The sequence below is a fragment of the Cebus imitator genome, unplaced genomic scaffold (assembly GCF_001604975.1).
Source record: "Cebus imitator isolate Cc_AM_T3 unplaced genomic scaffold, Cebus_imitator-1.0 Scaffold669, whole genome shotgun sequence".
Classification (NCBI taxonomy): domain Eukaryota; kingdom Metazoa; phylum Chordata; class Mammalia; order Primates; family Cebidae; genus Cebus; species Cebus imitator.
Genome location: NW_016107984.1, coordinates 563,694 through 576,723, shown reverse-complemented (window position 1 = coordinate 576,723; position 13,030 = coordinate 563,694).

Sequence of the window (13,030 nt, the reverse complement as noted above, 5' to 3'; positions counted from 1 at the left end):
GTAGAGACGGGGTTTCACCATGTTGACCAGGATGGTCTTGATCTCTTGACCTCGTGATCCACCCGCCTCAGCCTCCCAAAGTGCTGGGATTACAGGCTTGAGCCACCGCGCCCGGCCGTAGCTGTGTATTTTTATGGTATAAAACCACAAAATAGGCTGGTCCAAAGGTGGCGAGTTATCTCAATTAATTGTTCACAGGCAGTTACAGATCGAACTCCTTGTTCTACTCTTTCCCCCCTTCTCACTACTGCACTTGACTAGTCTTAAAAAAAAAATAGCCCACAAAATATACTTTTCTTTAAGACAGTGTCTTGCTCTGTCACCCAGGCTGTAGTGCGGTGGCACAATTGTACCTCACTGCAGCCTTGAAATCCTGGGCTCAAGAGATTCTCCCACCTCAGCCTCATAAGTGGTTGGGACTACATGCATGTGCCATCATGCCTGGCTAATTTTTGTACTTTTAATTTTTTTGGTAGAGACAGGGTTTCACTACACTGCCAAGGCTCATCTCAAAGTGCTGGCTTCAAACGGTCTCACTCTGGCTTCCCAAAGTGCTGGGATTACAGGTGTGAGTCACCCTGCCTGGCCCCAGAAATTTATTTATTTATTTATTTGGAGACAGAGTCTTGCTTTGTCGCCCAGGCTGGAGTGCAGTGGTGCGATCCTGGCTCACTGCAGCCTCCACCTCCTGGGTTAAAGCGATTCTCCTGCCTCAGCCTCCCGAGTAGCTGGGATTACAGGCATGTGCCACCATGCCCAGCTAATTTTTGTATCTTTAGTAGAGACAGGGTTTCACTATGTTGGCCAGGCTGGTCTTGAACTCCTGACCTCAAGTGATCCACCCTCCTTAGCCTCCCAAAGTGCTGGGATTACAGGTGTGAGCCACCTTGCCCAGACAGAGCAAAAGCTTTTAATTTGGGGGAAGTATAAGTCTACTTCTGGGTTCTCTGTTCTATTAATCTATGTTTATCTCTCCATGAATATTTCACAGTCTTGGTTACTGAAGCTGACTAATTCCTCCCACTGTAGTTTTTCAAAATAGTTTTAGTTATTTGAAACCTTTATTTTTCATTTAATTTTAGAATAATCTTGTTTAGGCTGGGGATGGTGACTCATGCCTGTAATCCCAGCACTTTGGGAGGCTGAGGTGGGTGGATCACCTGAGGTCAGGAGTTTGAGGCTAGTCTGGCCAACATGACGAAACCCTGTCTCTGCTAAAAATACACAAACTAGCTGGGTATGGTGGTGTGCGCCTGTAATCCCAGCTACTTGGGAGGCTGAGGCAGGAGAATTTCTTAAACTCAGGAGGTGGAGGTTGCAGTGAGCTGAAATCTTGTCACTGCACTCCAGCCTGGGACACAGAGCAAGACTCCATCTCAAAAAAAAAAAAAAAAAAAAAAAAAAGAACAATTTTGTCTATATCTACAAAAAATCTTACTGGGATTTTGACAGAAATTGTGATAAATCTGTATCACTTTGCAGAAAATTGATATTTTACTATGCTGACCCTTCCAATCTATGAACATGGTGCATTACTTCTTTTATTTAGATCTTATTTATTTAGATTTCCCTCATAGGTGATTTGTAGTTTTTTGTACACTAGTCTTGTTCGTTTTATTAGATTTATCCCTAACAATTTTATGGTCTTTTTAAAGAAGTGATTGTAAATGAAGAAGGGCATGCACCTGTAGTCCCAGCTACTCCAGAGGCTAAGATGAGAACTACTTGATTCCAGGAGTTCAAGAATGGTCTGGACAATGTAGTGAGATCTTGTCTGTAAAAAATTGTTTTGGTTTTCACATGTTTATTGCTAGTTTATAGAAATACAATTATATATGTATTTAAATTTCATTTTGATTTTTTTAAGTAATTGAGATGAGGTCTCACTATTTTGCTCACGCTGGTCTCAAACTCCTGAGCTTGAGTCATCCTCCTGCCTCGGCGTACCAAAGTATTGGGATTACAGGCATGAGCCACAACGCCTGGTCTATAAATAAAATTGATTGATATTTGTTTGTTTTTAAATAGAGACAGGGCCTCTCTCTGTCATCCAGGCTGGAGTGTAGTGGTGTGATCAGAACTCACTGTAGCCTTGAACTCCTGGGCTGAAGCAGTCCTCCCATCCCAGCCTCCCAAGTAGCAGGGATTACTGGCATGTGTCACCATGTCCAGGTTATTTATTTTTATTTTTATTTGTAGAGACAGGGTTTCACCAGGTTGGCCAGGCTGGTCTTGAACTCCTGACCTTGTGATCCACTTGCCTTGGCCTCCCAAAATGCTGGGATTACAGGTGTGAGCCACCATGCCTGGCCTAACTTATTTTTAAAATGTTTGTAGAGATGAGGTCTCACCATCTTGCCCAGGTTGGTCTCAAACTCCTGGGCTCAAGTGATCCTCCCATTTTGGCCTCCCAAGGTACTGGGATTATAAGTGTGAGCCGCTATACCTGCCACAATTGACGGATCTATGGTTGGATTTACTTTTAATTAGTTTTTTCCTGTAACATCTATTTTTTATTCCTGTTTTCCCTTCCCTGCCTTATTTATTTTTATTTTTTAAGTTTTTTGAGACAGGGCCTCTCTCTGTTGCCCAGGCTGGAGTTCAGTGGCACAATCTTGGTTCACTGCAGCCTTGACCTTTCAAGGGCTCAAGTGATCCTCCCACCTCATTCTATCAACTAGCTGGGACTACTGTCATATGCCACCATGCTCAGCTATTTAAAATTTTTTTTTAAAATTTTTTTGTAGAGATGGGGACTCACCATCTTGCCCACGCTGGTCTTGAATTGCTGAAGTTAAGCAATCTGCCTGCCTCAGCCTCCCAAAGTGCTGGGATTACAGGCATGAGCCACTGTGCCTGGCCACCTTACCTTCTTTTGTAATTTTTTTTTGTTTTTTAAGAGACAGGGTCTTGTCACCCAGTCTGGAGTGTAGTGGCGTGATCATACCTCATTGCAGCCTCAACCTCCTGGGCTCAAGCTATCCTCCCCCTTTAACCTTTAAAGTAGTTTGGATTACAATGAGCCACTGCACCCAGCTTCTCCTGACTTTTTCTCCTGTACTTTTTTACGTACTTTTTCTAGTGGTTTTCTAGTGGTTAGGGGATTAAATACACACCTTTAACTAATAGTCTATTTATGATTAATAAACTTTATAAAAGTATAGTTCTACTTAACTTCCATCCCTTGAGATATTTTTGTCATGTGTTACATTTATGTTACAAGGCCTATAATGAAGTGCAACAATTTTTGCTTTAAATGCTTATATGCATTGGATAACATTGAAAGGTCAAAAAATAAAAATAAATAAATGCCTATATGCATTTTAAATATAGTAAGAGAAGAAAAACAGAGCCATTTCTGATTCTTTTTTTTTTTTTTTTTTTTTTGAGATGGAGTCTCCCTCTGTCACCCAGGCTGGAATGCAGTGGCGTGATCTCAGCTCACTGCAATAATTCAAGTGATTCTCCTGTGTCAGCCTCCCAAGTAGCTCGGATTACAGGCACACACCACCACAACTGTCTAATTTTTGTATTTTTAGCAGAAATGGTTTTTCACCAAGTTGGCCAGGCTGGTCAACATGGTGACCAGTGATCCTCCCACCTTGGCCTCCCAAACCACTGAGTTTACAGGAATAAGCCACCTCGCCCAGCCTACAATTTCTGATTCTTCGAATTCCTTTATAGAAAAGCAATATTCATCTGCTGTCCAGCCTATGCAGTAAGATTTTTGATGCAGTGAAATTTCCCAGTTTCATCTTCTACTTTCCTGGCCAGACTTGCAATTAGTCACTTTTCCATAGATCCTGTCTACTTTTCCTGGATAGCTTTTTAGCACTAACTGTGCTCATTATTATTGGGGGTTCATTGCATCTAGGCTCTTCAGCCAGATCTAGAAAACACATTGTTAACAATTATGAGGCCAGGTGTGGTGGCTCAGGCATGTAATCCCAGCATTTTGGGAGGCCAAGGCAGGCAGATCACCTGTCAGGAGCCTGGCCAACATAGCGAAATCCCATCTCTACTAAAAATACAAAAATTAGCCAGGTGTGGTGGTGCACACCTGTAATTCCAGCTACTTTGGAGGCTGAGGCAGGAGAATGCAGTGAGTTGAGACACACCACTACACTCCAGCCTGGGTGACAGAGAGAGACTGTCTCAAAACAAAGAAAAAACAAAACAATTATGAGAAGTCTAATAATTTACATATACAATTTAATCTCAGTTTTGTACTTGATATGCATTTATTGCAGTGTGTGAGCTGGTATAATAGCATGTTTATGTACCTAATTATCTACTATGATTAATTGAATACTAAATTATTTCCCTCCTAAACTATATAATAAATTACTTTTATTGGGGAGTCCAGTTCCAAACTTAAAAAAGCCCAATAGAATATTTTTAATATATGGCAAGCGTTACTGTTAATTTTTTTAAATCTTAGAGTAAGGTTACAATGTCCTATCAGTAAGACAATATAAAATGAGAAGCAACGAGAAAACTCTTGCACAGAAACTTGTAGAGATTCTGTTTGGAACATTGTCCAAGATTAAGTCTTCTTTTTGGGAAAGCCCTAGCAATCTCTTTATCTATCCAATTTCTGTAAATGTCATACACTACAAAACGTCATTTGCTTTGTAGTATTTCTTAAGTCATGTAATAAATATTTTTTATTTATATATATTTTTTAGGTCATGTAATAAATATTCTGTACAATGTTTGGTGCTATTGTGAATGGAACGTCTTTTATTATCATTGGGAAAAACAATTGATATTATACTCTCCAAGAAAATGTTTTCTGAGAGGATAGTAATTGTAAGGCTGGTTGTTTTGCCGGGAGCTTGGACACGCCCATCCCTCTTTACGCCTGAAATTACGTTACTAGAATTTGCACTCATCATCTAGCTTCGTCACGCCCACCTCTGCACTCAACACTAAACTCTGCACTCGGCACCTAGCCAGCCATTGGAAAACCCCACCAAAATTTAAAAGAAGCCCCGCCAAAACCTGCCGAATAGTGTATGGCCCTGTCCAGCTTGCTCACCGGAAATCCCGCCTACCTACCTATAGCAGCTTTCCACGTCCACGTCCTGTTTCTCCACAGCCAATCAGAGCACCTTCCCTCCCTATATAACCCCATGCCTGAGAAGAGTTGAGTGAGACTTCCCTGGCCTCTTTCTCCAGGACCATGGAACCTCACCCGGGAGCTGAAAAACTGGTGTCTAATTGTTCTCATGCAGGCCTCAGTTTTCTCATTTTAAACTCGGCGATAACCCTTACAAGTGGTGCTGAAACCCGGGAGGAGCTGTAAGACCCCTCCTGGGGGAAACTGACTCCTTCATCCGAAGCTGGACCAGGGAACCGCTCCACCACAAGGTAAGAATTCTGTTGCTCACAGCCTCTCCCGCTGCCTGCCTCGTGGACCCCCGCTCGTAATTGTGGCCACGTCAGGACTCCTTCTCTTTTCTCGTCATGGGCCCGGGGCCCTGGCCTCATCCCGAAGACCTGAGCATAGAGGAGACGTCCCTACACTCTTGTCCTCTCCCTGTGAGGGGTTTCTCAGGGTCAGGATTCTGAGGGAGATGTCCCCACCTTCCTGAACCCTCTCATATTCTCCAGTGTTCTGAAGTGCAGTCCGGGACACCTTCGGAACATCTCTGCAGTAGTGACCGAGGTTTGGGTATTCAGAAGCCCTGTTTACAGACCCGGGCCTTGCCTAACAGCAGGACCAAATCCCCCAGCTTATGGCACTAAAACGTTTATCTCAAATCAGTCTTTCGGTACATAAGCGCCCGTTAATTAAGTAACCATACTTTCGGTTTTTCTTCCTAATCCCGAGCAAGTGAGTGAGTGAGTGAGTTTATGTGTAGTCCCACAGCCTGACGGCTATGGGGCTTGTGTGGGCCTCAACCTGCAGTTCCATGGGGACGTCATAAGGCATAACCGTGATTCACCTCAGGAAACTAAAGGTGACCAGGCCCGGGGGTCATATGAGTACATCTTAGCCAAGACGTCCTGAAACATCCCTTCGGGGACGTGGCCAGGAAAGCATCAGACTGGTCTCCCATCCGGAGGGCACCCACCCTTTGTCTGTCAATCCTATATGTAGTTTTGTCTCGAATAGCCCTAGCCCTGTCTCTTTGTATTTTCTTTCTCGTCATAATTGCTGCCGCCTGTAAGTTCTTTAGCCACCCTCCCCTGGGAAAGGACTACTGCCTACATTGGGTATAATACCTTTCCATATTCCTTTCTTATCCCTAACAACTCCACAAGAAGGTGAACCATGGGCAATCAGAAGTCCTGCCCAGACCCTAAATCGCCATTAGGGTGCCTAGTCCAAAATCTACCCAAACTGGGTCTTTCCATTAAAAAGAAGAGGCTGCTTTTCCTCTCCACTGTGGCTTGGCCACAGTATCCCCTAGACAACCAGTCTAAGTGGCCTCCAGAGGGCACACTCGACTTTAGTGTCCTGACAGACTTAGACATCTTCTGCTAAAAGAACAGTAAATGGTCCAAGGTCCCCTATGTGCAGGCTTTCTGGTACCTTCACTCCCGACCTGCCCTCTGCTCCTCCTGCACCACCGCCCAGGTTCTACTTGCCAAGGAAACTTCCTCATCACCCCTTGCTCCTCCACCCTCCTCTTCCCCCTTTCCAACCCTGACCCACCTGAAGAACTCTCCTTTCCATTCGCCTGACCTACCAACCCCCTGCCTCATGCAAAACCTCAACCCCCTCCTGCTCCTCCTCTTCCTGATCCCAACTTAGCCTCTCCTGTTAGTGCTCACATCTGCTTGCGCTGTACTTTCAATAACGAGACTCCTCTCCTATGCCCCCTCTGCGAAGTAGCCGGAGCAGAAGGCACTGTCCAAGTGCATGTTCCCTTCTCCCTCTCCGATCTATCAGCCATTGAAAAATGCCTAGGGTCATTCTCTACCAATCCTATGGCTTATACCAAAGAATTTCGTTACCTCACCCAGGCGTACGACCTAACCTGGCATGATACCTATGTGATCCTGTCCTCCACTCTTACTCCTGATGAGTGTGACTGCATTCTTATAGTGGCCGGAGCTCATGCTAATCAGGTACATCTCACAAACAATCAAATGCCAGTAGGCACAGCAGCGGTCCCCGAGGCAGACCCTAATTGGGACTATCAAACCGGTCAAGATGGCTGCCGCCGCCAAGGCCAAATGCTACAGTGCCTCCTAGCAGGCATGCAAAGCGCAGCTCAGAAGGTAGTTAATTATGACAAGTTAAGGGAAATAACTCAGGGTCCTGATGAAAACCCAGCCGCCTTCCTTAACCTATTAACTAATGCTATGATCCTCCATACCCAGCTGGATCCAGCCTCCCTAGCGGGGGCTACAGTCCTAGCCATCCACTTCATCTCCCAGTCAGTGGCTAATATAAGGAGGAAACTTAAAAAAGCTGAGGAGGGCCCCCAAACTCCCATACGAGACCTGGTAAACCTGGCATTTAAAGTTTTTAATAGCTGGGAGAAAAAAGCTGAGGCCACCCGTCAGGCCCGGCTGCAGCAGAAACTAAGCCTCTAAACCCAAGCTCTTGTAGCAGCCCTGAGGCCGGCAGTCCACCGAGCACCCAGTGGAGGGGGTCCATCGAAACCCTTCCAAAATTCTTTTAGGGCCCCGCCCACGCCCTGTTTTAAATGTGGCCAGGAGGGACACTGGGCCCGGCAGTGCCCCTGTGCTCGTCCACCTCCTGGACCCTTCCCAAGCTGCAAACAAGCTAAACACTGGAAGGTTAACTGTCCGTCCCAAACTATAGGCTCACCCACCGCACCTCTATGTGAGGGGCAAGCCGGTCTGCAGGAAGCAGTCCCTTCGCTTAAACTTCTCGGCCTTGTGAACGACTGACAGAGCCTGGACTCAAGGACCCCCATCGCCCTCACCAAGCACAGGTAGTGGGTAAGTCCATTTCCTTCTTAGTGAATACAGGGCTACCTATTCTGCATTGCCTTCCTACGCAGGACCTAGCATACCTTCCCAGGTTTCAGTCATGGGAATTAATAGAAAGCCTTCCTGTCCTAACCAAACTCATCCTTTAGCCTGTATCCTTGAGGGACATCCCTTCTCGCACTCGTTTCTAATCATACCCTCATGCCCAGTCTCCCGTTTAGGATGAGATATTCTCCAAACTGTGGGGGCCATTCTCCAACTCACTGGCCCCCCACACTCAAGCCCATCACCAGCCCACCTCCTCTTGCCACTCTTAACCAACACCACACCCTGTCTTAACCCTTCGCCTGAACCCCCTATTCCTACTGAGGCAGTCGATCCCTCGGTATGGGACATCTCCAAGCCCGTAGTGGCCAGACATCACACGCCAGTTAAGATACGTCTAAAAAATCCTACCCACTTTCCCTCACGTCCTCAGTTTCCCATCTCAAAAACCCACCATCAGGGCCTAAAGCCTATCATTACCCGACTCCTAGCCCAAGGACTCCTTATCCCCACCAGTTCCCCCTGTAATACTCCTATCTTGTTGGTCCAGAAGCTGTCCAGCGATTACCACCTAGTTCAGGACCTACAAGGCAGTGGTACCCCTCCACCCTGTGGTCCCCAACCCATCACCCTATTATCCAGCATTCCCTCCACTACCTCCCATTTTACAGTTCTTGACCTCAAGGATGCCTTCTTTACCATTCCCCTGCACCCTGAGGCTTACTTTCTCTTTGCCTTCACCTGGACTGATTCAGACACCAACCTGTCACAACAGCTCACCTGGACAGTCCTGCCCCAGGGATTCAGAGACAGCCCCCATATTTTCGCACAAGCCTTAGCAGCTAATCTTAGCTCCTGTCCCCTTCAACCCAGTCTCCTTCTTCAGTACGTGGATGACCTGTTACTTTGTAGCCCCTCCCTCTCCCTGTCTTGGCAGCACACCGCCACTCTCCTTAACTTTCTGGGATCTCAAGGGTACCAGGTATCTCCCTCCAAGTCACAGTTTTCAGTCACCTCGGTAGTCTACTTAGGCATTCGCCTCACCCCTACAACTAAAAGCCTAACAACAAATTGCCAAAAGGCACTCCTTTCACTATAGCCTCCAGAGACGGCTGACCAAATTCTTTCCTTTTTAGGGTTTGTAGGATTCTTCCGCCACTGATTACCTAATTTTGCCTGCCTAGCTAAACCTCTGTAAGCAGCTGCTAAAAACACACCCACGGGACCCCTCTCCCATCCTGGGGTAGTAAAGCAGGCTTTTAAAACCCTACAAACTGCCTTATCCACAGCACCCCCACTCCAACTGCCAGATCTCAGCCGCCCCTTCCATTTGTTCACTGATGCAAAACAGGGGATTGCGGTTGGCGTCTTAACCCCTGGGCCCCGTGCATCGTCCAGTAGCCTACTTATCAGAACAACTCGACTCCACAGTCATTGCGGTTAGGGTCTTAACCCAACCCCTGGGCCCCATATATCGTCCAGTAGCCTATTTATCGAAACAACTCGACTCCACAGTCAGGGGATGGTAGCCTTGCCTGCAAGCCCTGGGGGTGGCAACAGAACTCACTAAAACTTACCTTAGGCCAGCCCATCTCAGTGTTCTCTCCCCATCGGCTAACCGATCTTCTCTCTCACAAATCTCTTGCTCGCCTAGGACCCTCTCGCCTACAGGATTTCATCTACTCTTTATTAAAAATCCTACAGTCAGCCTTCATCCCACTTCTCCACTCAACCCAGCTACCCTGCTTCCCCTTCCATCCCATTCCCCCTCCCCAGCCCATTCCTGTCCTGAACTAATAGAGGCACTTACTAAATCTCGAGAAGGCTTGTCTAACCTCCCCCTATCTAACCCAAACCTTACCTTTTATGTAGATGGGAATTCAATAGTGACAGCTGAGGGGCAGTGAAAAGCAGCCTATGCAGTAGTTACAGAGTCAGCCACCCTCGAGGCACGCTGCCTCCCTAATAAAACCACATTGCAAAAGGTGGAGCTCATTGCCTTAACCAAGCTCTCATGTTAGCACAGGGAAAGCGAGCAAATATCTATATTGACTCAAAGTATGCTTTTCTTATTACCCACTGCCACGCTGCCCTCTAGAGAGAGCGGAGATTCCTTACGACAAAAGGGTTCCCCATAATTAATGCTACCCAAATCTCTAATCTCCTACAGGCCCTATCATTGCCTAAAGAGGCCGCTGTCATCCACTGCCGAGGGCACCAGGCTCAGCAGGATGCCGTTTCCTGGGGCAATGCAAGGGCAAATGCGGTAGCAAAATCCTTAACCAGTACCAGGCTAGCCCCCACTCCAGTCCTGTTCCTCACCACGGCCACTCCGCCAGTTTACTCGCCATCAAATAAACAGGCCCTCATATTAAAAGGGGGAACTGAGTCTAATCAGGGTTAAATCTTCCTAAACAACAGAATCGCCCTTCCCCGGGAACAGGCCCCAAAAATTATTGCTAAAATCCACCAATTCTTACATGTAGGGCCCAAAGTGTTACTCCACTTTGTGCAGCCCCTCTTTTTCTCACCAAGTCTACAACAAACAATTAAGCAGGTACAGAGAGATAAAAAAGAGAGAAGGAAAGACAGAGAGAAAGAAGAGAGAGAGAAGGAAAGAGAGAAAGAGAGAAAGAAGAGAGAGAGAAGGAGAGAGCGAGAGAGAGAAAGAAGAGAGAGAGGAGAGAGAAAGAGAAAAAAGAGAAGGAGAGAGAGAAAAAGAGAGAAAGGAGAGAGGAGAGAGAAAGAGAAAGAAGAGAGAGAGAAGGAGAGAGAGAGAAAAAGAAGAGAAAGAGAAGGAGAGAGAGAGAAAAAGAAGAGAAAGAGAAGGAGAGAGGGAGAGGGAGAGAGAAAAAAAGAGAAATAAGAGAGAGAGAAGAAGAGAGAGAGAGTGGGAGAAAGAGAAGCCTAATACCACCTTAACGGGTATCCTGCTATTCAAGGTGAGCTTTCAAAATCTCTTTCTCTGCTACAGAACAGCCAAAGTTATTGATACATCCCTCCCTTTCCCTTGTGTGCCTGTCACACTAGTCCCGCAGTTAGAAGCGTACGGACAAGCTGAGTTCCTATCCCTTATCACACCGTCCCCTAATCACTGGAGCAAACGAGCAGTCTTCCTCCCAATAGTAGTTGGCCTCTCTTTACCATCCTCTCTAGTGGCAGCTGGAATAGTGAGTGTTGCCATGGGCTACAGCGTCACTTCAGCCACTCAATTGGAACACAAGCTCCGTGTGGCTTTTAAAGCGTCAGCCACCTCTTTAGCCTCCCTCCAGCGACAAATCAGGTCGCTGGCTCAGGTGACTCTCCAGAACCGACGGGCCCTAGACTTACTAAAGGCAGAAAAAGGAGGTACCTGTCTGTTTCTCCAGGAGCAGTGCTGCTATTACATCAATGAAACAGGGCTTGTAAAAAAAAAACGTCAACACTCTCCGTCGCATCCAAAAAAACCTCCGCAAAAAGCAGAGCGCACCAGCCTCGTCTCTCAACTGCTGGCAATCCCCCATGCTTACCTGGCTAGCTCCCATTATCACCCCCGTTATAGTTGTGTGTCTTCTACTAATACTGGCCCCTTTTTTACAGGCCTGTATAAAAAAAATTTCCAGGGTAGCCGTAAACCAGATAATACTTCACCCCTATATCCAACTCCCAATAGAGGCACCAGCCAGCTAACCCCTCCACCTCACTCCGTCCCTATTCAGCAGGAAGTAGCCAGAAAAAAGAGGCGTCCTATATCATCAAAAGGGTCAGAATGTAAGGCGGTTGCCTCGCTGGGAGCTCTGACACGCCCATCCCTCTCCATGCCTGAAATTAAGTCACCAGAATCTGCACTCAGCATCTAGCTTAGCTTCGCCACACCCACCTCTGCATTCAACACCAAACTCTGCACTGGGCACCTAGCCCGCCTTTGGAAATCCCCTCTGCACTCAGCACCAGGATCTGCACTGGACACTAAACTCTGCACTGGGCACCTAGCCAGCTGTTGGAAAACCCTGCCAAAACCTGCCCAATAGCTATGGCCCCGTCCAGCCTGCTCACTGGAAATCCCGCCTACCTACCTATAGCAGCTTGCTACATCCACCTCCTATTTCTCCACAGCCAATCAGAGCGCCTTCCCTCCCTATATAACCCCACCCTGAGACTAGTCGGGTATAACTTCCCTAGCCTCTTTCCCTGGGACTGTGGAACCTCGCCCGAAAGGTAAATAAATTAGCGTCTAATTGTTCTCATGCAGGCCTCAGTTTCCTCATTTTAAAGTCAGCAATAACCCTTACAATAGTGATAAATGTTATGAACGTACGTTGGTATTTCTGCAAACTTGGCATCCGAAGGTGGTGCTCCTAGTGACGGTGCACTGGAATATCAGGGGGTCTAGAGGATGCTGTGTCATGTGTTCCTTCCTTTCTTTTGATTAATGTCTATTTTCTGATTTTCCTAAATGTTTATATATCACTGTAATTCTTGGTGACTAGCCAGTAACAGTTTAATAATGAAATATTTGTCGTTTTCCTGTCTGGGAGAAGCTGGGTTGCCCGGTGCGTTTTCCTCTCAGTGAGGGCGTTTGGCGGGAGCCTCCAGCATAGCCACACCCCACGCGTCTTCACCGCAGCCATCGGCTCAGCCCCTCCCCGCCCCCTCCCCAAATCTCCTGGCGCGCTCCTAGCTCTAGAGGCTGTTAGGTGGCTGCGCTCCAGCGGCCTTTGCTCCTGGGCGCCGCGAGCTCCTCGCGGCTAGGCTACCTCTGGGTGCAGTTGCCGCTTGTGAGTCTGGTCGCTGAGTCCCGCGCTCGACGTGCCCTGGAGGCTGCGGGGTGCCCATGGGTAGGAGCGAGGGTCGAGGGGAGTCCTGCGGACCGGAGCCGGCGGGCATGGGCCGGGCAGGGCCGTGGAGAGAGCGCGGCCGCCCCGCGAGCTCCTGGAGGAGGACTGGGCTCGGGCCGGCCTTCTCTGCGCTTCGGACGGCGGCACGTGTGAAGCAGTAGCTGCTGGTTAATGGTTAAGCATCTCTTTTTATTTGGTATCTCCGTGAGTTTTTACAGCCATAGGTTTCAGCGAATAAAGCAGGCTCTGAGGTG